This window comes from Acanthochromis polyacanthus, chromosome 3 (assembly GCF_021347895.1).
Source record: "Acanthochromis polyacanthus isolate Apoly-LR-REF ecotype Palm Island chromosome 3, KAUST_Apoly_ChrSc, whole genome shotgun sequence".
Classification (NCBI taxonomy): domain Eukaryota; kingdom Metazoa; phylum Chordata; class Actinopteri; family Pomacentridae; genus Acanthochromis; species Acanthochromis polyacanthus.
In genome coordinates this window covers 22729754-22756577 of record NC_067115.1, presented here as the reverse complement: position 1 = coordinate 22756577, position 26824 = coordinate 22729754, and the positions used below count along the sequence as shown (strand labels likewise).

The 26824-nt window shown below is 40.6% G+C and overlaps 1 protein-coding gene across 1 annotated transcript in view; it reads left to right on the top strand.

Moving 5' to 3' along the window:
• ptprdb (protein tyrosine phosphatase receptor type Db) overlaps positions 1 to 26824 on the top strand; it is a 155521-nt gene that overhangs the window by 7833 nt on the left and 120864 nt on the right. The window contains 1 exon segment of the mRNA XM_051946554.1: positions 17257 to 17282. The gene's annotated coding sequence lies outside the window, so the exon portion shown is untranslated.

Genomic DNA, 26824 nt, shown 5'->3' with positions numbered 1-26824 from the left:
CCTCCTCTCTCTGTCACTTCTCCCTCCCTCCCTCGGCAGACTCCTACTAGTGCATACAGTCACAAGATAAAGCATGCTACCTCTGCCTTATCCCACTGTGTATTATATAAATCCATCGTGGTTATCATTGAGCAAGAGCACCTTAAAACACTGCCTCATTAAGATTAGACTCTTTGGAGCAGAGCATTTGAGGGTTAATACTGATTGGAGAGTTTCGATATAACATAGCTATTAAGGAAAACGAGGAATACGTATATTGCAGCAATTATAGCCAGGAGCTCATTTTCATCGGTGACACCAGGGATCTGGCGATGCGCAGGTTGATGCTGTAAAAGATTTAACAGTGGCTGGCAGTTACAGGGAATTTTGCTTAAAAATAAACACAATAGATCCCTATTACAGTCGCAGGTAGGACACACTGAAAAGGCAACTATTCTACTGTAAAATAACAGCTTCAAAGTTATTCTGATGATACACTGACTTGTTGTGAAAATTGCACCTTTTTAAATTGCCATTCTGCACCCTGAACACCTGTTCTTGCAATATAGTTAGGTACAATCTCCCTAAAGTAGCGTGCTAAAATATGTAAGAATAGTAATAAACAAACTGAGCAGCCAGTCAAACTAGGAATGAAACGCAACTCCAAATTCACTTTGCTTCTTAACTTGTCCAATTCCTCCTTTGAAGACTATTTCAAGCCCTCACAAACTCACACACTCCTGCGCTGCAGCTGTGACGTCAGTTAATTCTGTGAGGGTTTACTGCTTATAGGCCTTAGGGTGGAGATTGGGATTGGGCCCGAATATCCTTCAACCATTTTTTTTCCTGACTGAAATGTAAATGTTTGATAGTATTGCACTCTTCCATACTCGGTACTAAAGAATTCCACTTTCAGGGAGCTTTGAAGGAAAAAAGCACCAAGCTTTGTGCACTAAAAGCTAACATAAGAGTTAAAACATGAGCTTCCTTCAGTGGAGATTCTTGTTACACTGGGAGCTGGCAGGTTGTTACAAACTACTTAAGCAGTGGTGAGGCAAGGAAGTGATGTAAAAAACTGTCACAGTTCTTTAAATTTAAATGAAACTTTTAAATCCAACTTGAATTAAGGTTGACATAAAATTAATCTGACACTGTTCTGATGATCTTAAGCCAGTATTGACCAATAACTAAGGACTTTACAGTTAAAAAAAAGAAGCAATAATATGGAATATAATAGATTTTTTGGAGGCTTTATGTGTGGTACATAGAACAGGAAAGGTTACTTCTTGGATATGTTTGGACACACCTTCTCATTTAATGGTTTTTCTTTGTTTTCATGACTACATTGTAGATTCTCGCTGAAGGCATCAAAACTATGAATGAACACATATGGAACTATGTAGTAAATAAAAAAGTATGAAATAAGTCAACATGTTTTATATTTTAGATTCTTCATAATTAAAATAGCCACCCTTTGCTTTGATATTGCTTTGCACACTCTTGGCATTCTCTCTATGAGCTTCATGAGGTAGTCGTCTGAAATGGTTTTCCAACAGTCTTGAAGGAGTTTCCAGAGATGCTGAGCACTTGTTGGGCCTTTTGCCTTCACTCTGTGGTCCATCTCATCCTAAACCATTTGGATTGGGTTTAGGACAGGTGGTTGTGGAGACCAGGTCAAATAGCCCTTACACAGCCTAGAGGTGTGTTTGGAGTCATTGTCCTGTTGATATATGATGCTCCAGCTATAACACAAACCGGATGGGATGTCATTTTACTGCAAGATGCTTTGGTAGCCATGCTGGTTCAGTGTGCCTTCAGTTTTGAATAAATCCACAACAGTGTCACCAGCAAAGTACCCCCACACCATCACACCTCCTCCTCCATGCTTCATGGTGGGAACCATGCGCGTAGAGACCATCTGTTCACCTTTTCTGTGTCACACAAAGGCACGGCGAGGGGAACCAAAGATCTCAAATTTGGACTGATCAGACCAAAGCACAGATTCCCACTGGTCTAATGTCCATTCCTTGTGTTTCTTTACTTAGCTGATTGGTTCCTGCCGTAATATGGATTCTAACAGTTGTCAAATAGGGCTGTCAACTGTGTACCAACCCCATTAAGAAGGCAAGAATTTCCACAAATTAACCTTGACAAGACACACCTGTAAAGTGCAAACCATTTCAGATGACTACCTCATGAAGCTTATTGAGAGAAGGCCAAAGGTTTGCAAAGCTGTCATCAAAGCAAAGGGTGGCTACTTTGAGGGATCTAAAATATAAAACATTTTTAGTGTTATTTCACAATCAGTTATCTGCTACATAATTCCATATGTGCTACTTCATAGTTTTGATGTCTTCAGTATGTATCTACAATGTAGAAAGTGGCAAAAATCAAGAAAAAACATTGAATGAGAAGGTGTGTCCAAATTTTGACTGGTAGTGTATATTATACTTGTCCATACAATTGATCGATGAAATTTAATTCACCAGTAAATATATTCCGGGCATGTTCTTTGGGATCAGTAGCATAAATCAAGGGTTATCCACTTCTGCCAATGCCGGCAGCCTGCTAACACAGTCAGGTAAGTGCAGAATGATGAATTATTATGATTATATAAAAAGAGTTTCTCTCCCCTGATCATGTCTTGAACACGTTCATTTCTTCACAAATGGAAAAAGCATTCAGCTATTATGCTTGTGCTAATATATGCATTTACACGTGTGAAAAGCAGAACCTTTATTTCACTATTCCCTATCCACCAAGGTTCAACTCTTTCAACTTAAATAATTATCAAATTAAGCAACAGACATGGAAATTTGCAAGTCAAGTATGAATCAGATGTGTTTTCTTGTGTGAATCCATTATGTGGCCGTATCTCTGTGAGATCTCTGGGAGGCAGGCCAAGTGTCCCTGGCTGAGTCGTCTCCGTTCGCTGTGTCTGTTCAGTCAGCCACCCAGAAGACAGATAGAACCACCAGTCTGCTCACCCCTCCAGTCACACCAATGTAATCAGACCTCAGCAGCCATAAACCACCGGCTATGGACACTCTGCCCAGCCCGCTGTCACACACACACACGCACACACGCACAAACACACACCCACACACGGAAGCACAGTCCCGGGTACACAGATACAGGAAAAATGACTGCAAGTGTCGACTCATGCATGAGGACAGACTTGCGTTTGTGAGCTTAGACGCAATTTGAAAGCCGAAGTGCCTGTGCAGCTGCATTGCTTCACACATGCACACACATCTGAACATGCTGACACGTATATATGCACACACACGGAGGTTAAAGGGAGGCGTCAAGAGCTGAGTGCTGGTCCTCCATAGGTTGAGGCTTTCTGCCTGAGGAGCTTAGCCCAACATGCTCCACTCTTCGACTCTTCGAGGGCAGGAAGGATGTCTTCTGGCCCAAGGGGAATTTTCATCACGCTGCTCATCCTGCCACTATTGTGTGCGCGCGTGTGTGTGTGTGTGTGTGTGTGTGTATGAGTGCATGGATGGACTACTGTCTGCTCTGTGTGTGAGTTATGTGAAAGCTTGTGTCTTTATCTCCCTCTCTCACTGTCTCTTCCCTTCCATCACTCTTTTAGCACCTCCATCAGTGTCTGTTTCCCCCCCTCACCACCGCCTGCGTCTCGGGCCATTTTGTGTCTGTTTGTCTTTTTGTTATCTTGCATCTTTTGTTCTCCTTCTCGACAAACCAACGTTCAATGTCTCCCTCTCCCATCCCGCCGTCTTTCTTTGCTCTCTCTCTCCCCAGCTTTGTGGTGTGAACGATGGTGGATGACTGTGCTTTAAGAGATTTACTGCTGGATCCTGTCTCTGTCAGGTGTCGAGACGAAAGGAAAGCGATGAAGGGAGGAGGAGGAGGGGGGGGAGCAGATGGAAGATAGAGCAGTACACAGGGAGATGAAGAAGGCCGAGGGGGGGGGGGGTGGAATCAGAAGATGACGGCAAAGAAAGGGATGAGACGGTGAAGATTATGCAGGGGAACATGGAATGAGATAGAATAAGAAAAATGTGAACAGAGTATAGAATAGAGCGAGAGGCCACACTATGTTTTTTAATATGGTCTGAATATAGTTTGACAGACTGGCTCTGTGCTATAGCTACACAGTGTTTCTCTCCTTTCTTTAGTTTGTCACCTAAACATTAACTCAAACACACTTGGTTAGAGACACAAAGGAATTCATTCTGTCAGTTCCAGGTGAAACATGCATTCGTACACTGACCAGAAAGCAATTGGTTTTCCTTGGTAAACATTTGCTGGTTTCACATTGTTGTTTAAAACGTGTTTGTCCACGGTTCAGCAGTGTAGGGGCGAAAGATGTGGCTAAAACATCATGAGTGGGGTTTCTATTATGTGAAAAGTTTAATGGAAACAGCAAAATTCCTAAAAACACATCTTCCTTTTTACACAAAAAATGTGCAATCACATTGGTGGTTATCGATTCTTTGGGTTAGTTTAGCCTTGACACAATCATCTTGACAATACTCTAACACATTTGTACTCATTTAAATTGATGACAGTCATTGTGGGCGGAGCAAAATGAAGGATGAGGCTTTGGTGTTTCCTCAAAATAGTAACTTGTGGAATTTTTGTGGTGGAAAATTTGTACGCGCAAATACAAGCACTGTGATTAAAATGGATTCTCCACCGGAATAAAAGAACTAGCAGAGCTGCCTGACTGCACGATCCAAATGCTTTGTAAAAGTTTTATTTTCATTGTGATAGTTTATTGCCTGTTTCCAGGAGCGAAGAAAATGGTAGCACAAAGGTAGTTGAAAGGTGGGTGGGGGGAATGCCGACTAAAATGGTTGTCTTATACCTGCAACCTACATCTGGTGAGTCAGAATACAGTTAGCTTGCTTCAAATTCACTTGACAATTAAATGGAAACATGGCTACTGCGAGTGTGTTTAACCCACTAATAGACTATTCATACACCTAAATGTCCCCCAAGAGGAAAGACACATATATATCTTCAAAGACCAGGCTGGCTGCCTTAATGAAAAGTAGAACATATACTCACAGATGCACACAAACTCATTACTCTTACAGTACACGTGAGTACCATCTGCTCATCACTACTTTTCTTCAGTTCAAGAATTATTACTTACTCTGTTCAAATCAACAGCAACCGGATGCACAGGATTCTGAGGGAGGTGGTCCATTTGATCAGTTTACACTATTGGAGCCATACTGAAGTAGTCCATGTGTCTCTTTAAAACAGAATCTTGTATGTTAAACAATTGTATGCATGCATAACTAGACCTGGCCTTGCCTGAGCAGATTAGTAATTTATTCAGAAGAAAGGTCAGTTTTGGCATGAAAATGAAACAGTTTCTCTCCCCTCCCCACCGCATCACATTAAATCAATAATATCTGAGCATCTAGCTTAGTCAAGTACAAATACCATATTAATGAAACACACTGTAATTATGCTTTCAGTTTTTGCCTCTACAGATTTAAGTATAAATATATTTCAGCCGTGTCATCAAGAAACTGCTCATAAAGCACAACTGTTCCTTATCCTGCCAGGCCAAAAATAGCCCTGCATCAAAACAACACAAGGGGCTGCGTTGGAGTGGGTGTGTGGCTACAGGTACTAGCGAGATGATGAGATACAAACCAGGAAGTCCACACTGAAGCCTGATCACATAACAACCAAAATCAGTTTACCCTCCTCTGACGAAGGATTTTACAACGCTGCAGTATTATTACACTGCAATAATTTGCCCCTCCGTCTACCTGCTTGTGGGGTAAGCAGTGGAATTAGCACATCGCTGCGAAGCTACAGATTTACAGGTCATACAACAAGACACTGCATTAACAGAATACAATCATACTTAGTCATACTTACTTTTCTAAAGTGAGTTCCGGTGTTAGAATGCAGGCCTGTTATCACACCAGAACAAATTTATTGTCGGGCTCTTTGACTGGTGGTCAGGTTCACACTATGTTAGTCTGTCAGCAACAGTAACGCCGGCAGCAGTGTTGGCACAATCTGGACATCTCATGTCATTTCAGAATGATTTTACTTAAAAGGACCACTGCTTTCCCAGCTAAATAACAATGAATGCATTTTGGACTGCACCAGATATGGGTTAATAGAAAAACTGTTATATTTAAGTATTAAAATCTCAGATGCATGAGCACGTAGCCACTCAGAGAGTTGCGATCACAGGGTTGAGTTTACTCAAAACAATGAGTTATCCACTATTCTGAATTGGAACTCGAGCACCGTTCTCTTGTGTGATATCCACTCCAGCCAGAAGCTGTATTACATCAGCACTGCTGTCTCACAGTTGGTTGCAAGCACAGTTCTTTCAGATTACATTTTCTTTTTTTTTCCTTTTTTCTAAATTATTATTCGTTTCTGTGACTTTTAACTTGTAACGGTTGCTGATGTTTGCAATGAAACTAGTTCTGCTTTCAATCAATTTATATTTGGCCTGCAAGCCTTTTGGTTGCACTGCAAATACATCTCAGTTAATTAATCTTCAAGCTTCAGCATTTCTGTTTGAACATTTTTTTCTACTCTTAATTAATATTATGTTTCTGGTTTCAAGAAAACAGTAGAGTAAAATAATAAAATAAATATATTAAAAGAAGTAAAATGAAAACTTTAGCACACTTCTCAGCGTGGCCACTTGCGACAGATATACTACTATCAACCTTGCTGCACATTTCAGTAACACTCAAGTTCAGTCACAGTCACCCTCAAGATCCTCAGTATGAGTTTTGCAACCACTCCAGATACCGCTCAGTGGTGATTGATTGAGATGGATCCCAAATATCTTTTGAGAGAGTTTTTAACACATCTCCTCCGTACTCACAAAGTTTGGAGCAGGTCCAGAGAGTGTGGATAAGAGTTCCTATTTGCATTTTACACGCAGCACACATAGGGTTCACATCAGGATAGGATAAATCTTGGCTTGGCTGTTGTGTTAAAAATGAAGGATTCAATGTCATGTGCATGTCGATGGCGATTTGACCCTCATGTTTCCACATCAAGGTGCAAATTTAGGTCCTATCTGTGTTTTTGTTTCATTTTAATTGTATCTCTATTGCAATAAGCAGCATTCATGTATTCCACAAGTAAAAATAAATCTCAATGGTATCCACCCTAAGAACAACAAAACACAAACTGTCATGAAGTCATATTTAAACAGACGGGTGTTTGACACACATGCATAGCAAATGTGTGCACGCATGAATGACCACCGTCATGTCCGGCGAAGAAAACTGGAAAGCCAAAAAGAGGGAGATGCTTTGAGATGGGGAGAAAAACAGAAATGGTTTGAGGCACCCATCTGTCAGAGAAAAAGAGAAGAGACAAGCTGAGAGACGGACAGAGACAGCAAGTGGGGGGGCGGGGATTGACAAACTGAAAACAGCATGTGAATGTACAGACACGGACTGTGAGACAGGCGAAGAAAAAACAAAAAAGAGAGAAAACTGAGACAGAGGGGGGAATTGACACAGCACAGAGACGGAGAGGACACAGAGACAGGAAGACGGAGTGAAAGACAGTCAGCCTGAGAGAGTGACAGAGTGCAGTCCTGAGAGGGAGAGTGTGTGGGTGAATGTGAGAGCAGCGCTAGCTAACTCGTCTGTCAATCTGAGTCTGTGATTGACACCTCGGGGTCCAGCATTCCTCTCTTAGCCCGCTGGCTCTTCCTGTCAGGATGTAGGGCATAGGGTCACGCACACACAACATATAAAGATAAGGAATGCACGCTGAGCTTTGTGGTAGGCACACACAGCCGTTCATATAGAAAATATGTCAGCATGCATATCTGTGTCTCTCTCTACACACACACACTAACAGCAGACACACGGGGTCGAGCAGAGGTGAGGTCTCCTGTGAGGTCCACTCTTGCTGACTCGATCTCAACCTCTGACACATGACCTTTGACCTTTACACTGTCAGCAATACTGCTTTCCACTGGCTTTTTTTTTAATATCAGACTGTCTGTGTGATCGAACATGTATTTATGCATTTATGGTATAACATTTTTGCTCATAATAGTCAGTGGTTATCATTCATGTTCTTTGTATCTCTGTTTAAGTTCTTGCACAGCAGTGAGCGACAATAACAAGATGTCCTCCACAGTTTGTCCTGACCTCTCACAGTTACATGTCAGGCTGAAAAACAACGAAAAAAGTCATTAAAGTTTCAAATGTTTACGGTGCAAACAATAGAAGTTAATTATGAAACTGCTATATATTTGAACATGAGCCTCCATGTCCTTCTGGATACACTTTAGGTGTTTTTCTTTTCTTTTTTTGTCTGTTAGACTTTCTTACAGTGTGAAAGTCAAAGGAAAACTTTCTTCTATGCATGCATATGATTAAAAAGTGCATTGAAAGACATGATAAAACCAACGGGCAAATTTGTGCATTTTTAATGAGAGATGGAGTTTAAGTATACTGCTATAAGTTATATAAAAACAAGCATTTATATTCATTTTCATGTATTTTTTAAGTTCTTTAAGTTCCATTTGAATATAATACATGATGATTGTACTGTATATACAATGTATAGATTTTTCCTTAAAACACTGACCTTCCCAAAATTCACCCCCCACAAAAAAAAACCTTCATCTGAAATGACATTACACAATTTTTTTTAATGTGTGCAGCCGCATTAGCTGTGGTGTGATGATGACTGATCTGTCCGGACAGCTTCTGTTAATGGATAAAAATGAGATGAGCGTTACATGTAGGGCCCGTGTCTTTTTAAAATATATCACATAATGACTTTTACACACTTACACGTGCAGTAATGAGAGGATGTGTCCATCTGGCAGTTTGTGCGTGTATGTGTGTTTAAGTTTGTGTGTGCGTGTGCATGTGTGTGCACCAGTAGGGGTTTGTGACTAATGGGGTCATTATTGATGCTGAGTCAGGATTGCCGCTGATTGCAATGGTTGGATACCAACCTAACGAGTGTACAAATACACACATACAAGCACACATGCACAATTGCTCTACTCCCCCTGTCTCTTGCTGACACACACACAAGCACACACACATTTTCATTTCTTTCAGGTTCTCATAGGTGCACTTATGCACACACATAAACCTCCCACCTCAGCTAATAAACTTACTCACCCAGACATCCCTCCCTCAACCTCTCTAGACCTCCCTTGCTGTTGCACACACACACACACACACACACACACACACACACATACACATACACACACATGCAGACGTAGACATGCACACCGCGCTTTATATAACCACACACACATCACAGGCAAGTGATGTGTTCACTAATCAGGCGCTTCTGTATTTTTAATATAGACAAAGACACACATGCTCGCCTATAATAATAATAATAATAATAAAAATAATAACTTTATTTATAAAGCGCTTTCCGTCAAAGTGCTGTACGCAGAAATAAAAACAGATAAATAAATAAATAAAAACAGATAAATGAAAATAAAAACAATAAAAACAGAACAATAAAAAACGTTATAATACTCCCACTGTACAAACATTAACCTACAGCATACATACCTACCGCACAGAATGCTCTGTTTGGCAGCTTTGAGAAAAATACACTCTATTAAGTGTGTCTAGGTAAATATTCTGTAATGGTTGCCTTTCCACAGGTAATGGGTGAATCATATTGAATGATTTTGATCTGAAAGACACAGTAGGTGTGAAAGATACGAACAAGACACGGGCTTTGAAAATGCAGATGAAATCATAGAGAGCAGGGCTGTTGCAGATTATATGTTGTATACACAGCTTCTGTTGTGTAGAGTTGGGAGGCATGGTTGAAAGCAATGCCATACCATGAACAAGAATGTCCTGTTCTAGTATTTACAGATATTTGCAATCACGTATGTAACAAGAAAAGCACTCACAGAGCACAGTACTCTGCCAAGGCTGCTCAGCGGTGGATTTGTAGTGGGATCGCAATCATGCAGGCAGCTGACGTAGCGTTCATTTGTTGTCATAGTTACAGTGACGCCTTGCCGCTGTCTCACAAAGATACAGAAATCTTTAGCAAATCTGCGGATCCAGACTATAAGCCGCATCAATGTCAAAATCTAATGAGATGCTTCTTGTGTCATTTCTGACCTTCCCTGAGAATTTAATCCCTATCCGTTATTTCTGTTTTTGAGTGATGTTGTGCATGGACTAACAGAAGGACAAACGTACGCCGATCGTCACATAACTCCGCCGCGTTCCTTGTCGGAATGATCATAACATGGATTTTCACAGCAAGGAGCTGTCTTCAACTAAGTAGTTTTAAACAGAAAATATGTCTTCTGTTTCTGAATGAGCTGTGTATCAGAGAAAACGACCCCAGTGACGTCATCCTGTGTTACAAACTGGACATATTTTTCAGGCTGATAAGGTTGTCACATCACACAAAATATAGTACTTTAGACAGCATGCAATACCAGCGGATCAGCTTCTGCTAACTTAGTTTTGGACATTCTTGTTTTTGGCCACACGTTAAGTGGGATGGCAGTGCCAGTTGGTCACTCACCCACTTTAATCCAGAACGAAATATCTCACTAACTATCTCATGGATTGCAATGAAATGCAGTACAGTTATTCGTGGTCCCAGGGGATGCAGTCTAATGACTTTGTTCCTCGCATTTTCTCCTCAATAACCACGAGCAGGGTGAAGTTTTCACCAGTTTAGCAAAATATCTCAACATATACGAGATGGATTGACATATATTTCTGGTACAGATGTTCATGGCTTCCAGATGATGTCTTTTTCATCTACACCCATCACCTGCTGATCATTTCATTTTGTCCAGCACTTTTTTATTAATGTAAACATTTTGTTTACAGTGACTGCTAGTGTGACGTCAGCTCATAATCTGTCTCTTGTGAGAATCCCAATTTAATGACAATCCACTAATGAGTTGCTAAAATGCCCCTATGTAGCCTAAAAGCTGAAACTATTCTCTTTTTTTAATTAGGTATAATCTCCCTATAATCAATGAAATTTAATTTGGATGGCAGAATTTTGGAAATAACTTGATATTTTTGCAATGTATCATTTTAAACTTAACCATTACTGACCATTGCAATCATTAATACCTACAGTAGATATTTACTTATCGTGCGTCTGTACATGTCGTGTTATTTGTGGTGTGGGTGTTCCTGTACACAATACGTTGTTGTGTTTGTGAATGTCTCTCCTCACAGACAGACTAAATGCCGGCTCTGTGATCACCCCTGCTGCAGCATCATAAATAAACAAGCGTTCACATCAAGATAAGGCCCAACATTTAACACTATTTACAATTAGATATTTGCCTGTGTGTTTATGCTTGCATGCAGTTGTTGCATCTGGTGTGTGTGTGGCCTCATTAAGTCCCTCCGAGGGAGTTGCCCTCTACAGAGTATCACAAATACACCTCTTCTTGGACCCTGAGCTGATGAATAGAGTCATTCTCGGTTCATTAAGCTGTTTGAGTAAATGTGATTGGCACGTAGAAAAATGGAAGAAATTGGAGCAGCATGTGTGTGTAATTAAAATTGTGATGTAATACAGTATGTTTACTTAGCCTGGTACCATCTTTGTGTGTGTGTGTGTTGACTATGCTTCCAGGAGTGATACCCTTTAGCACATGAACTACACTCTCAGAAATGTTTATCCTCAATAACTACTTAGCAGCATAGCCTCGGGTTTTAATCAAAGCATGAGTGGTACGTCGCAAGTGTGTCTCCGTGTGCGTGTGTCTCCAGCTCAGTGCGATGTGACAATGTTCGTTGCTCCTGAAAGCCACTATAGATTCTAAATCAAGTATTTTATGAAGTTCTGCTGCTCTGGGCACACCATTAACATTTCATGTCACCCCGGCTCCCTCTCTGTCTTCAGTCCTATGGGCATGAAGCAGAAATTCCCTCTTTGAATAATCCCTGCCACAGTCTGCAAAAGCACATCACAGTGGCCACGCTTTTGTATTTTATTGGTATCTTACATTTTGTTCAGTTTATAGTTTTTCAAAAATGAAAAAGTTCCCAAGCAACTGTCGGCCTTGACCCTGAGCTCAACCGCATTTGTCTGGACTTTGCATCCTCGTTTCAATCTTCCATCTCACAAACTGATTTTTCATAACGGAAGAACAGCATTTTTTATTTATTTATTTTTTTTAAATCAATGTGGAGCTGTAGGGGGAAATTTTCTCTCCTAAGTTTCATCACTTTGCCAGACTTTATAGTCTTTTTCTTTTCACTATGTCCTCACTCTCTTAACATTCACCACTCACTTGTCAGTTCTGAAGCGCAGCTTGCCTTAAGTATCGGGATTCGGCGTGTAAGCTCGTCTCATTATCCCCGTTTGTGTGTGTGGACGTGTGTGTGTTTGTGCGCGCTTCATGTATGAGTGTATAACTGACTGTGAGAGTGTGAGTGAGTGATGGGTGTGTAAGCCTCCCTCTCTCGCGCTCTGTTTGAAATAAAGCGACAGATAATCGCAGGGCTCTGGTGAAGCTAGCTCATCTGAGCACCAATCGATACGGGTGCCATAGCTTCAAAGCAACCCTTCAAAGAGGAGAGAAATAGCCATATGCTCTCCGTGCTCTGTGTCTGTGTGTGTGCTGGAGATACAGAGCAAATGTGTGGAGAGAGAGAGAGAGAGAGAGAGAGAGATCGGGAGTGAGAGAACAAAAGGAAGGCAGAGACTGAGTCAGGGAGTCTGCGTGCAGATGAAACTGTTTTCATTTGATAGCAAACATTATCAAATCACATTTGACATACAAAGTGCTTGTGATGCAACTGATGTCGCTGTTTAAATTGGACAAAATCATTGTTTCGTTAGTTGGTAATCTCCTGATATTATGGCTCTGTCATCTCTTATTCAGCAAACCGGCAGCAGCTGTGGCCTTTGTTGAGGAAATGGGCTAGGAGGAGAGACACGCTGTCTCACACACGCAGACGGAGTTTAAAGACGAGGAGATAGTGTGTGTTTGTGTGTGTGGTACAGAGTGAAACAGAGAATAGACTGTACAGTGTACTGAGAGACAGTGGGAACCGAATGTGTGCAGGAAGGAAGAGTGTGAGAACGAGAGAATGACAGAGTGAGAAAGGGAGAAGGAGGTGTATGGAGATGTGTTTGTATGTGAGGGAGAGAAATCCCCAAACCATGCTGTGTTTAGCAGTGCCATCTCACCTTCCTTAAAGTGAAAATGAGAATGTATTTTTGACTTGGTATTAAAAAAAAAACTTGTCTGGAAGTTTGTGCATGAGTTTAAGTGTGATCGAATACGTGCTCCTCTGTGTGTGCGCCAACATGTGATTCTATACAGTGTGTGGGGAAAAAAAGAGACACTATGTATGTGTGTGCGTCAGCATGTCTAATTAGCTGAGACAAGCAGGTGTAAAACAGTAATTAATGGCACAACTGACTGACTTCATTATCTCCACATGAGCTTCTCATGCTGGCTGAACAAACACACACACACACGCGTTCAAAGCCGCCTTTAAAACATTACAACATACTTATGTCGAGGTGCATGAGCTTAAGAGAATGTGTGTTTTACGACAAAACACTGGAGCAGTGTCTAGTGGAGTAAGTGGACACAATCGTTGCACACGTCGCCGTTCGGCCACTCAAACACTCATTTAGTTTGCAAATGGACTCATTACTAATGAATCACAAGCTGCTTTAGAGCAGGCTGAGCACACAGTAATGGTTTGGCCATCCTCCAGAATTCAGAAGCTACAACACACACACACACACACACACACACACACACACACACACACACACACACACACACACACACACACACACACACACACACACACACACACACACACACACATTTACACGTACACACATCCACACACACTTACACATACACTCGCACACATTGACAGAGATTGAGAGTGAGTGTCCAAAAGCCCCAATTACCTTCACATCCAATGTAAGAGAACAAGCTAGAAAGCTAATTACAAGTCCCCCCACATCTAGATGGGAAACATTCAAGCACGTGCGCGCTCACACACACACACACACACACACACACACACACACACTCGGGCGAATGATATGTGATCAGAAATAGCATTTTGTTGTTTTTGTCTGTGATTGTTAGTGTTTACAATAAGCTCGTTATAGGAAATATGGCTGTGTCATTGTGTTATTACCATAAGTCATGATTACAACCTTCTGAGCCCAACGTGCTTTATTGAATCATCAATAAGACTGTATAATTTAGTGATTCCAGTTTTAGCCAGATTGATTTACGCTTCAGTACTCTGCCAGGCTTGAATGAGATCAAATGAAATTAGATGCCTCCAAATGCACCATGTTGTCATTCAGTAAGTGGAATAAATATGTTTTTTATTTATCATTCAAGTGCTATCAATCCTTTCTGTTGGTGGTTTGCCAAGACATAAATATTGCTGATGCTCTCTCTCTGTCTCTCTCTCTCTTTGGTGAGTGAGTGAGTGAGATGGCGGTGATTGGACAGAGTAATTGGACTTAATGAATATGTCAACAGCCTGTTTCTTTCTCTTTCCATTAAACACAACTGGATTAGATTTACTGTGCTTACTCTAACAACTTAAAGACTCCATCAGTAGGCCACTTTCCACTGGCATACCCACACACACACACACACACACACACACACACACACACACACACACACGCTGACACTCAGATTGGCTTAGCTCAGTAGATCAATGGCCTCTTGGTCAATGTCTCCTTTGGGAGGGTTATCTATCTGCTCCTCACTAATGAAACACTCTGATCGCTCGGTGTCTGTGTGTGAGTGTGTGTGTGTGTGTGCATGGCTTTGAATGTCTGCGTGCACTCATGGGTGTCAAATTGATTATAAAGTGTATGGATATGGCGTCATGTTGTTTATCGTTAGGTTAATTACCGGCTGTGCCATTTACTATAAGCCACTCATGCATGTACCACATTGACATGTGCTATTTTGCATGTGCACTTATGAATTTCTATGAAGAAAATCGATTTGGTGCGAGTACAAAGATGCAATTGTGTGACGTGTGAAAAAGCCACTGTTGATTGTGTTCTGTCTGCTTACATATATACATATATGTGTGTGTGTGTGTGTGTGTGTGTGTGTGTGTGTGTGTGTGTGTGTGTGTGTGTGTGTGTGTGTGTGTGTTGTACACTCACTGTAAGGATATTTTTGTGAGTTGCCACTTCTTCATCATCTGCATTAGGGCTTTAATTTTGGTTTGGCGAATAAGCACAAGCAAGCAAGAACTTGAAATTGACAATGACCAGCGCCAGTTATACCAGCAAAGCAAAGAAGTTGCCGGACTTACTCTCCACAGCAGCTAAAGTTACTTTAACTGCAATAATTGGGGGGAAAAAAATATTCAATGCCACAAACCAAGTCCAGGCTATCACTTAGATTTTACTTCGTCTTTTCTTATGTAAGTGTCTGTGCGCTGCAGTGACCTGACGGAACCGTACTTAAGATGACACTTAAATGCAACTTATTTTGAGTTCCACTTCTCTTTAGATTAAAATGTTACCTGGATTTTTAGTTTTGTGACCTTTTCAGAAACTGAGTTGAGAGCTAAAGCTAATTTTTCTTGAAAGAACACATTGTCTTATAAATGAGATGAACCTTTAAAATACGTCTGACAGCGTTTCAAGATAGCATCTGCTTCTTACACTTACTGATCTTTACACTTTTTAAAAAAATTATGAAGCACTTGGTTTTTCCCCCCTTTGTAATTATAAATACATTTTTCTTGGTCACTTTTTTGTCTTTTTTTTGTATGTCACTGTGTGTTAGTGGTGTGTACGTGCGTTATCTCTTTCCAAGGCTGCATGCGTTGCAGCCAGGAGAATATGGCAGTGTGAATTACAGAAAGTCAGTGGTTGGCAGGCGATGACAGAGAACAGCACCCAACAAACCAGTCCTATCTCCCTGCTACCTGCTCCACACCTTGGCTTGAAAAAAAGTTTGGAGCTTCAGGAGGGAAGGTAGAAGAATAAATGTTGTAAATGTTCCAGAGATTCAGCAAATCTTATAAGGCTTATTTCTAGAATGTTTTTTTTTTTTCAAATTTGTTTGTTCATTTCAATTCTGCAGATTTTCTCTCAAGTAGCCGCTTTTAGTGGGTTTTTTGTTTGTTTCTTGAAGAGCAACTGTCAAATGTAATTCAGATCAGCAGAGACTGTTTCACTGCTTCCTCATGTAGAGCCATTCCACAGTCTTAGTCACAGCTGTCAAAACACACCTGCTCTGGACTTCAAAATTCACACAAAAATAAAATAGGATCCCAAATATTTTGTGTATCTCCAAAAAATAAGCAATGTAATTGGCTGGCTGTTGCTGATTTTCATTTAAACTGAGTCTCTAAACTTAAATCATTTTTATGAACTGAACAAGAGGTGATTGTGTTTTTTGAGATGTCTAATTTCACAAAAGAATTTTTTGGCAACTGTATTGCCAGAATCTGAACCTGCATAATCATTCTTAAGAAGGAGGTGCATAAAGAACTGTATGGTGTGATTAGGGACGTGGACAAATTAAGAGTACAACGCGAACCTTCGACCTCTGCATTGAGGGGATCTGGAGCTCTGTGAGGCTGTGAAGGGCCTTTACTGACATGGTTTGGGTTCACTTGTCCCCTTAGAGGGAAGGGTCAATTCAAATCAAAGTTGTTCTGATTGATTATCTTTATCCTACAATGAAACATTTCTGTCCTGATGGGAGTGGTGTCTTACAGGATGACAGGGCCCACATTTATGCTTCACTAGAGTTCACTGAATGGTTTGATTGCAATAATTTGAATCTATGGCCTCCAAAACTGTCAGATCTCCACCCAATTAACCTACAGGAGGCTGACAGCGGTCATCATCAAAACACCAAGTGAGGGAATATCATTTAGAGGAGTGGCGTTCCATCTCTGCTATAAAGTTATACAGTCTGTAGAGTCAATTCCAGGGTGCACTAATGCTGTTCTGTTCTGAGATGGTAGGCCCAAACCTTATTAAGACATTTACATTAATTTTCCCTTGAATTTGTAGCCTTTCTCTTTATGTGAATGGAGGAATATAACAGAGTGACACTGCAGACAAATGCACAATGGAACTGCTTGTGAAATAAAAGCACCTTTGTGAAATCTGTCTAGTTTTACCTGACACGCTCTCATGTGAAGTGTCTTGGAAAGTTGTTGTTCGGCACCCTAATCTAATTTCTGTCTTTTTTTCCCCCCTCCCTCACCCCTCTTGTTTCTCCCTCTCTCCTCTGTCTCTCCCCTGTTCTGCTCCTTTTCTTTGCAGTTTGACGTGCTGAAGTGCTTCTTTAGGTAAGAGAGAGTCTCATTTTGTGTTTTCCTTCTCTTGTACTTTCCTCCTCTGATTTTCAACCCATAAAACACAGCATGCCATCAGCACTTGGCACAGTGTGCGTATCACGGAACAATCTGCGTCCTCAAAATTTATTTGGCTCAGGATCCTGCTCACTGAAACACAATAACATTGTGTTAAGATAACAAAGAGACACTCTGGGTAACACTCCCACTGCACTCTCCTGCCATGATCACAAATGCACAGAACTGAATCAGCGGCCAGCAGTTTACAGCATGTATGGTACATTTGTGTCCTTTCGTGGGATGATAAATAAGTTTAAATCAACATTATATATCATAAAAGCCGAGTTGTAATTCTGCATAATACACACACATTGTAATAACGCACAGTAAATCCTCTTTCTTGGTGTCTTACAACTGAATCGGCCTGTCACAAGCTGTTACTCACAACAAGGTCTGTCTGCAAAAAAAAACCCCACAAAAAACAGGAAAATAAAAAGAAACTTGCAGTTTTAGAAAAGATAGTGCAACTGTTATTGTTTATTTATGGACTACAGGTTTGAGCGTCAGTATATCTCAAACTTATTACTTTCAGGTCGGGATGCTCTGTAATAATATCAGCAGACTCACAATACTTTGGAAAGAAAATTAAATGTGTTGCAATGTCATACAACTGGGTTTGACCTTGTGTTTGGGCGTACAGGAGACCTGTGTAATATCTGTGTGGTTAAACTGGGGCTTGCAAGCACTACATTTCTCTAATTAGTTTGAGTTCTTGATGCGCCAAGATCTTTTTTGATTATAAACAGTCCATTATTTAAACTTTGTGATTTGACTTTGTCTAAACCTCTCTTTTTTTGGACCACTTTCTCCATGGAGTTGTGAAAATACATTTGAACTATAAATTAAGAGCATTGTTTAAGAATATGGTTATAACTTGACTAAAAAGAATGACGTTAATAGTTTACTTTTAAATGAAAGACGTTCACAGTTCGTTAATATTTTAAAAGCACTACGCCAATGCATCCTGGAGCTCTCAAACTGTCAAAACAGAAATTCCAAAATATATTTGAATTCATCTCCAGTAATTAGTAATAATTAATCTGCCGATACTCATGATTCATTAGTATGTGTTTACACTTGAAATAACTGAATGTTTGCGTAGGTGTGGATACTTTTATGACCTGAGTTTCATACGTACCACATGTAACTAACTCACACAAGTGTTTAAATATAAGCTCAACAAAAAACAATAATTAAACTCGCATACAATCAATGCATTGTAATTGCAAACTGATAGTAGGGCTTATTTTTTATGTTTTAATGTCTAGTGTTAGTCTTCCTTGTGGAGCTGCAGTACATGAAGACTTGACAACACTGTATAAGTTTGTATTCGTGGCTTCAGTAATTTTAAATACATTGTTAGTATGATTAAATCTTGCCTGTCAATGATTTTCTTATAGCTGTATATTTGACTGTCAGCATATAAATACAAGCTTCTTTGGGTGAAGTTTTCGGGAACTAAATTATGATGTAATTGTAGCATTTTTTTTCCCCGAGTGCCCTTCATGTCCTATGTCGTCTCACTTGTCATTACAAACTAAGAAGCATGTGTTGTGTAAATGACAATATCCCACGATCCCATGAATCCCACCAATATCACATGATTCTGACAAGTTATCTGCCATTAACGTTTTAGCATCATTTATTACTATTAGAGCACATCAATACAGTAGAGAGCAGTTACTCACAGCACAAAATGCAGTCTGACTCCTATAAATAATCAATTTCCAACAGCACATTCTTGGGGGAAAAAATCTGAGTTTTAGGAGGTGGACAAATCAGCAAATGGACAGATGGATGTGCTACACTGTAATGTGTCATAAATCATTTATTGTTTATACATACTTCAGAAAAAGAGAATAAGATGTACGGTACTAAAACACGCCGTTACTGGCACAAAGATTGAACAGCTGAAAGCAACTATCGATCGACCTGGTTTTTACAGGGATTTTTCTACAAACAGGTCATGTTTCTACAAACAAAAACTTTCACAACATCAGAATTATTTGAAATATGCTGGGACCATTTAAAGCTGTCCACGTACCTGAAATGTCTGGCACGTACTTTTGCGCTAGAGCAAACGAAACATTATTTCAAAGAGGCTGTTCAAACTTTTTGCCCTGTGATTTTCAATGCTAAACACTGCCACATATCAATGGTATGAAAACAAACAGTGTAATCACAGCTGAAGTTCGTCCAAATCTCCCACACCTACCTCTGAGGACCAGCAGAGAGGGACGCCAATCCACCCAAAGAAGTTGAGAACGTTTTTAGCCAGACACAGATGCCATGTTAGTGTGCCCCTTAGTGTTCTAATGTGTATGTGTGCGAGAGTATGTGCCTACAGCTTAGTCTCTGTCTTCTTTGTCTTTGTTCGTGTGTGTGTGTGCGTGTGTGTGTGTGTGTCAGCGTTTGGAGTGGGCTCTGTTGGGACTTTGTGTAGAGCCTCATTAGTGGCTGGTTTGGCTGCCGTGCTGCTACTGGAGACACTCGGGGCACAAAGTCATATGTTACTCTACTGCTGGCCCATCTGCCACATTGGCCCTCACTTGAGACTCAGTTTTGTTTCCTTTTCTGTGCACGTGAGCCTTTGTAAGCAGAATGTAACTAAGTAGATTTACTCAAGTACTGGATTTAAGTGCAGCTATGAGGTGCATGTGCTTTGAGTGACAATAATATTCTATTTTATTCTCATACTACACTATATTTATCATTATTCATTCATTATATTATTATTCTTTGTCTTGTCAGGTAGTATATGGTAATGTTGACATGGATTCACTGAGTTCATCTGAGGGCTACATCTTGAGCCTTACTTTTGCCTACATTTTTGCAAACCAATAATATCAGAACCAGCTCGAAGCGGTTCGTGTATGATACATTTTAGTGGATTAATTTGATACTAAAAGACTACACACTCCTAATTTAGGTATTCATTTTCTCTGTACGTGCAATCACTAAGTTTTGATGCAGGCAACATTTTCTCCACTGTTTGTATTGTGTGTTAATGCTGCTTTTTCTGTTCAATATTAATAGTGTTTGTTTGGATATGAAAATTCGATTCAGCTCAGTTCTCTCTCTTTTAAACCATGACGTAATGGACAAGATGTTCTACTTTAATCAGAAAATAATTTGCTAAACATGAGGCATGTCTTATTACGATTCTCTGTTATTTACTTAATCGGTGCAGGCCTGTAGTGTGAAGTAAAGGCTGGATCAGCTTTGTCTTACCTCAGTTACTCTTTTATAGATGGATAAACCAGAGGGGAATCAAACAGTTTTGGTCTTAATTATAAAGATAAATATTAAAGAACAATATTTAGAATATAATACTGTTTGAAAAGTGACTGACGAGGAATTAATATGTTTAAATTTTAAAGTCATCAGATGTACTTTTCAATGAAAATGAGGTTTTTGTTTTTCTCATCTGTTAAAAACTAAAACACAACTGACACTTTCTTTCTCTGCAAACTGTATTATTGTTGATACCCTGTGATGTACCACCTGATAAGTATTTTACAGTACCGACAGTCTTTATTAGTTGCTTGAATTCAAATGATGTTAAAGTCAGCAAATCAAACTGGAACCTTTTTTCTGCCCTCTATAAAGTATAAAAACCTTTTCAAAAACAGTTTCCACCTTTAGTAGCAATTACAGCAGTCAGATTGTCATGTGCTCAGTGAGTTACGGGAGGTCTTTTAAACCCTTAAATTATTGAGTGGCAAATAACTGAAAAACTGAATGCATTCAAAATCTTTTCTTAAAGAAAAAAACGGACCTGCACGGAAGTAGCTCTTTACATTATGGTGTTTCATTTGAAAGGTTGCTGCTTTCATAAAGGTCAAAATTACACTCTGATCTATAAAAGCTGCAGGTTCAGGAGTTATAAAATTGGTTTCCAAGGAGATTTACAGGCATTTGAAGCAAAGAAGTAAGATCATTGATGTAAAATTTGCAGTAACAGTTCTATTTTAAATATTTAAAAATATTTTAATTGTCTTTAACAGATGTGTGTCAGTGTCACTATTAGAACTGCAGTAACTGTCCTGCTACCCGCAGTTTGAAATCCTCTGTTATGTCGACATCCAGTAGATAAAGCAGCAGAGCAAATATTTTTGGGCGATTTTACATTCTGGTCTGTTATATAATGTCTATATATTTGCTGCTTTAATCTGTAGTAACTGATGAGAGCACTTCCTCCACTCTCATTTGTACAGACCATGTTTGAATCTGCGTGCATGGCTGGGTTGTGTTGTTGAATTGTGTAGCTGTCAGTCAATCGAGTCATTTTCTTAAGAAGAGAAGATGAAACGGTAATATTAGCCAACCGATGAATCTCGATGTCAGCTGATACTGTTTTTGGGACTGTTTGAATAATTCTGCTTGATTAAAAAGTAGAATCTTTCTGCCATGACAGCATGGCTATGAATTTAAAGGTAGTGTGACAGGTAAGGAAGCAGATACGAAGATAAATATAGATGGGTATGAATGTGCAGAATAGCCTCTGCGTGAACTGGTCCAGTTTGCAATTTCACTCTGTGTACAACAGCTCGGAACAACTGAAGTAATGTAATGTGTTTTGTTCGTGATAAAACTCGTTTACAGCCTTAGCTTTAATAGCTCCTCTCAGCAGGAGAAAGGTTAATTATCACATCCTGTTACAGACAGACAGGACACCTCCTCCTGTCAGGCACACACATACACTCTGAACCACACAAACATGCAGACCATCAAACAAAACTCTGTGTGTGTGTAACTGTCACATAAAGATGTAATCTAGCATCTGTTTGTCCTCATTTCCCTCATCACTCAGTTGCGGCCTTCCTGTCTTCTTCTTCACTGCTTCCTCCTCCCTCCTTCCTCTTATCCCACCACGCACACTTACAATGTGACAGCACTGATGTCACGAATTTCATTCACGTCGTTCATCAGGAAGAAACCGAGAAAGTCCCCCCAGATCACGTTCCTTCACTTTGATACGACGTGTGAATTGGGCAGGTTTTATCACATCTTCTGAAAAATGGGGCGCAAATCAAAAGAGGAAATTACAGAAGGGTGGACAGAGGTGATCAGTGGGTGGGAAATGGCGAACCACAGAAAATGAGAGCTGTTGTGTTCTCTGGAAGAAGCCAAACAACTTAGAAGAAATGAAAGTGACAACTCAAAAGGACCCACCATGAAGCAGTGGAAGTTTTTCCTTCGAAAAATGGACAAGTTCACTTTAAACGTGTTACAATACCACTGCACTCTTTCATGCCATCCACTCCATTCTTTGAGCCACTTTATCTTCCTCCTCCAGCATTCCCATCTCCTTTCTTTAAACACACATTCTTCCCAGTGTCTCCTCTTTTCTTTTAAACTCCTGTTTTGTGCACATACCTACCCCTCTATTCCTGTTGTCTCCCATCCACCTCCACCCTCTCTCCATCCTCATTTCATTGCCAGTCTAGACAGCTTCAGCGGCAGGTGCTCAGGCTTGGAAGAGGTGGGAAAAATAGGGTGAGGAAGGGAGGAAAGGAGCCAAGGGGATAAGGAAGACCGAACAGAGAACAGAGAGAGATTAATAGATCAAGCGGAGCGGCGTATGATGAAAGTTTAGAAGAGTATGGAGAGGGAAGGGAAGGAAATGAAAGGAGAGAAGAGGGATGGGTCAGGTTAAGGTAGGATTGGAGCAGAGAGGAAGGAGGGGGGATGTGGGTAAATCAGGTAGGTGCTATATGCGCAGGAAAGAGGTGCGGAAGAGGTTATTTTAATGCAGGGTAGAAATCAGGTGCTGGAGGTGGGGGAGAGAGAAGGAAGTGCCAAAGGAAGGAGGAAGGAGGGATGATGGGAAGGGAGGTGTGGAGCAAAGGAGCGAATGAGGTAAAGAGAAAATAGATGTGAAGGAAAGGAGGGTTTTAGAGATGAAGGGAGGAGAGAAAGAAGTCCCAAGAAAAGGTGGGGGGTTAAGTGGGACAGAGGAGGGAGCACGAGGATGGATGGATGGATGGATGGATGGATGGATGGATGGATGGATGGATGGATGGATGGATGGATGGATGGATGGATGGATGGATGGATGGATGGATGGATGGATGGATGGATGGATGGATGGATGGAGAGTGTATAGGGGGAAGGATAGGAACAGTGTTGTGCTTTTATGAGAGGACACCGTCTGCAAGGAAGTGAGGTGGGTAATAAGGCCATAGCTCATTCCCGTGGAGGTGTGTGTCTGCGAGTGTGAGCGTCTCGCACAGTTTATGTGTGCACAAGTTGTGTGTCTGTGCGCTCGGCCAGCAGAGAGGGAGCAGCCTCTCTCCTATTAGTGACTACCTTTCACTGGATGACTTATATGCACCTCGTTTTTCAGCAACGGGATGACAGCAGATGCTCGGGAAGAAACAAACACGTGCGCGCACACACATGCACACCGGCGCAGCTACGGGAGCAGTGACAGGAGAAATCTGCTCCCTCTTCCTGATGTGAGGAGAGAGAATGCCATCAGTGCAGAAAAAAACACAGCGTACAGCAAAGTGTGAGACTGTAGAATTACCTTGGAAACCAATGCAAAATGACGTAAAAATGATAAGTTGAAACATTATGTAATCAATGCTGCTGGATGTTTAATTAACCTACTTGTTATATAATTAATCAAAAAGCAATTCCATTATTTTAAATTACTTTTACTAATGAATCACAAAAGTAATCAGTTCTGTTTCTCCACCCAGCTCTGTCAAAGGTTTGTTTAAACAATTTTAGAAACCTCAATATCCAGTTGTCACAGCATTGTGGTTTAGCACGCAGCATTGATTTTGAAAGCATTTTCTGATCATCAACAGTCTGCTTGATGTTAGCTTTCATGTGGCTAACGTTAGGGAGACAGCTAAGAACACGAAACATGAAAACAAGACTACAGTGAAATGTGGCTGCACCAAAGACGGCACATAGTGGAGTCTGTCAGCTGAATGCAAAAAAACCCAAACTGTCTTTCCACCATACAGCCAAAAAGTCTACAATAAATAACTGGAGAGCCCAATTTATGCTGCCAGGTTTGGGTTAGCCTCTTTTCCAATAGCATATATAACTCAATGCAATCATTCATTCAGCATGTCTTCAATCTGTTTTTGTGTCTTTAAATTTTAAGACAAATTGACGTCTAATGCAGCAATTGACATAAGAAGCCAAACTCTTTGTTTTGTTTTGTTTTTTGTTTTTAAAAAAAGTTTTTTAGCTTTTGGACACAAGAAAAACTACACCTCATCTCAATAAGGAGATAAAATAAAGAGCATAAGTTTTATTGCAGAATGTGAACATGATAAAACAAGTGTTTTGGTGGTTAGACGTTGAGAAACGATATCATGGAGTGAGATCCCACATGGAGGTGGGAGATGAGGATGGGAACCCCCTGGAGTCTAGATGCTGGTGGTGGTGGTGGTGACGCTGACTTGGCAGGAGTATAATGAGACTGGTTGAGGTGCTCTGGACATCCGGATGAGGTGGGAAGGAGTAGAGGGGCACGTGTGACCTCCTGGGAGAGGACTGTGTGTGACAGAACTGCAGTGAATTTATAGAACGAGGATGTCATCACAATAGATTGGTTGGCGCGCAGAGTGCAAGAAGATAGAACATTAAATGAGAGGAGTGACGTGAAAATTGTAGCCATTTTGACAGCGTGTGAAAACAGAAGTGACGGAGAGAATAGAGCAGCGGGAAAAGCCGATGTTCACTGAGAGCAATAGACGCAGTGTGAGTGAACAGATCTTCCTTATTGAACTCGCACCTAAGATTCATTAGAAAGTGCAGCACGGGCACCAGCTAACTGTAAATGAATCCCTGAATTTAGCATTGTAGCCTTTTACTCAAAAAACACTGCTGGAGGAGAAATCACATTCCTGTAACGTGTTGCTGAAATTATTTACTGGAAGAAAAGACAAAGAGTACAGCTTCAACAAGATGTGTAACCAGCAATTTTTTTCATTTATTTCTTTGTCTGTGTTTCTAGTTAAGGGCAGGAAATATAACAATTTCCCTCTCCCTGTTCCTTTTCGCTCATGGTATGTATACAAGGAAATGAACCTGTTCTTGTTCAGGAGCCATGCAGTGGCATGAGCAGAATGAATAAAAATGAAAATGAAATGAAAAGTTGATATGCTATCTGTCTTTGCTGACTCAGGTTGCTGAAGACCTGTGGAAAACCACAGACTGTTCCAAAGGTGGAAGCACATCATCTTCTGTTCAGCTAACGACCTTGTGCACTTATAGTGGGTGTCTGAGAACTGCATAATCAGTAGCTCCAGGGAATTTTGTAATTGCAAGATATTTAACAAAATCCCCTGTTATCTTGCAAGGGTTTGCAATTTGTACCAGTCCTCTACACTTTAACTTCATAAACCCTCCCAAATCTTTTTAATATTTCTAAAATTTTTGCAGAAAAGCCAAGAGGAGAATTATTTTAGTTTCAAATCAGGAGAGGATTGGTACTTAACCACACGCATACATACAGGCACGCACACACACAAAGTTAAAACATCTTTTCAATCCCGTCTTGTCCTTTAAAGTGAAAGTTCATTTGTGTTATTGTAATTTACCATTTCCATGGTGACATTTTCTCCCGAGAATGAAGGCTGACCCCATCAGACTCCTCATCTGCCTGAGTCCAAGCAAACCCAAGGACTAATGGTTTAGAGAAAGGGGATATCAGAATATATCCCAATAATTTTAGTCATTTTAATTAAATTTATGCATATTCTTCCCTGTGAAGAATTTAGGGCATCTGGGCGAGAGGGGGGAAGAAAAAGAGAGAGAAAGAGAAAATGGGTCACTTTCGCAGTGGGACTGAGAGGCTTCATTAGGAAACCCGTTGCAGTCATTTTTGTGGCCATTCTAATTCTGCCCCAGTATTCCCATTCAGCACTCGTGAGAATCCAATATCTTGCCTTGCGTTTGTGACCTCATCAAAAGCAAGAAATAACCAGGAGTCAGGTCGCACTGGTCTCACCCACCACCACAGTGTCAACACAGTGCCACTTGTCTATTTATTCTTCCTCAATTAACACACCAGCTTGCTCCTCGTGCAAAGAAAAATGGTCAGGTGTTTCTCATCCAAAACTGTGCGGCTTCTTAGTGACAAAAGCTGCACCCATTGCCTTTGTCAGTGGAGGAATTAGGATGTTAGCACTGAGACAATCTGATGTTAACTGTGCCGGGGAATTAGATGTACTGTGTAATTTTGCCTTTCAAAGATGATAGCTGAGCAGATGGAACAGGGCAAAGCTCTGTCAAAGTTTCCTCACTTTGGAAGTTCTTCCTCCCTCTTATATCTCATTTACCCTTTCTCATTTGCTATAATTCTCCATGTATCCCTGTCGCTTCTTTATCCGATACCACCCGTTCATTTTTCTTACTTTCCCTCTGTGTTGTAGACACTTTCGTTCACTTGTTTCACTCCCTCAGTCATTCGCTCTCTTGGCCCCGGGCACAGAAGAGTCTAATATGTC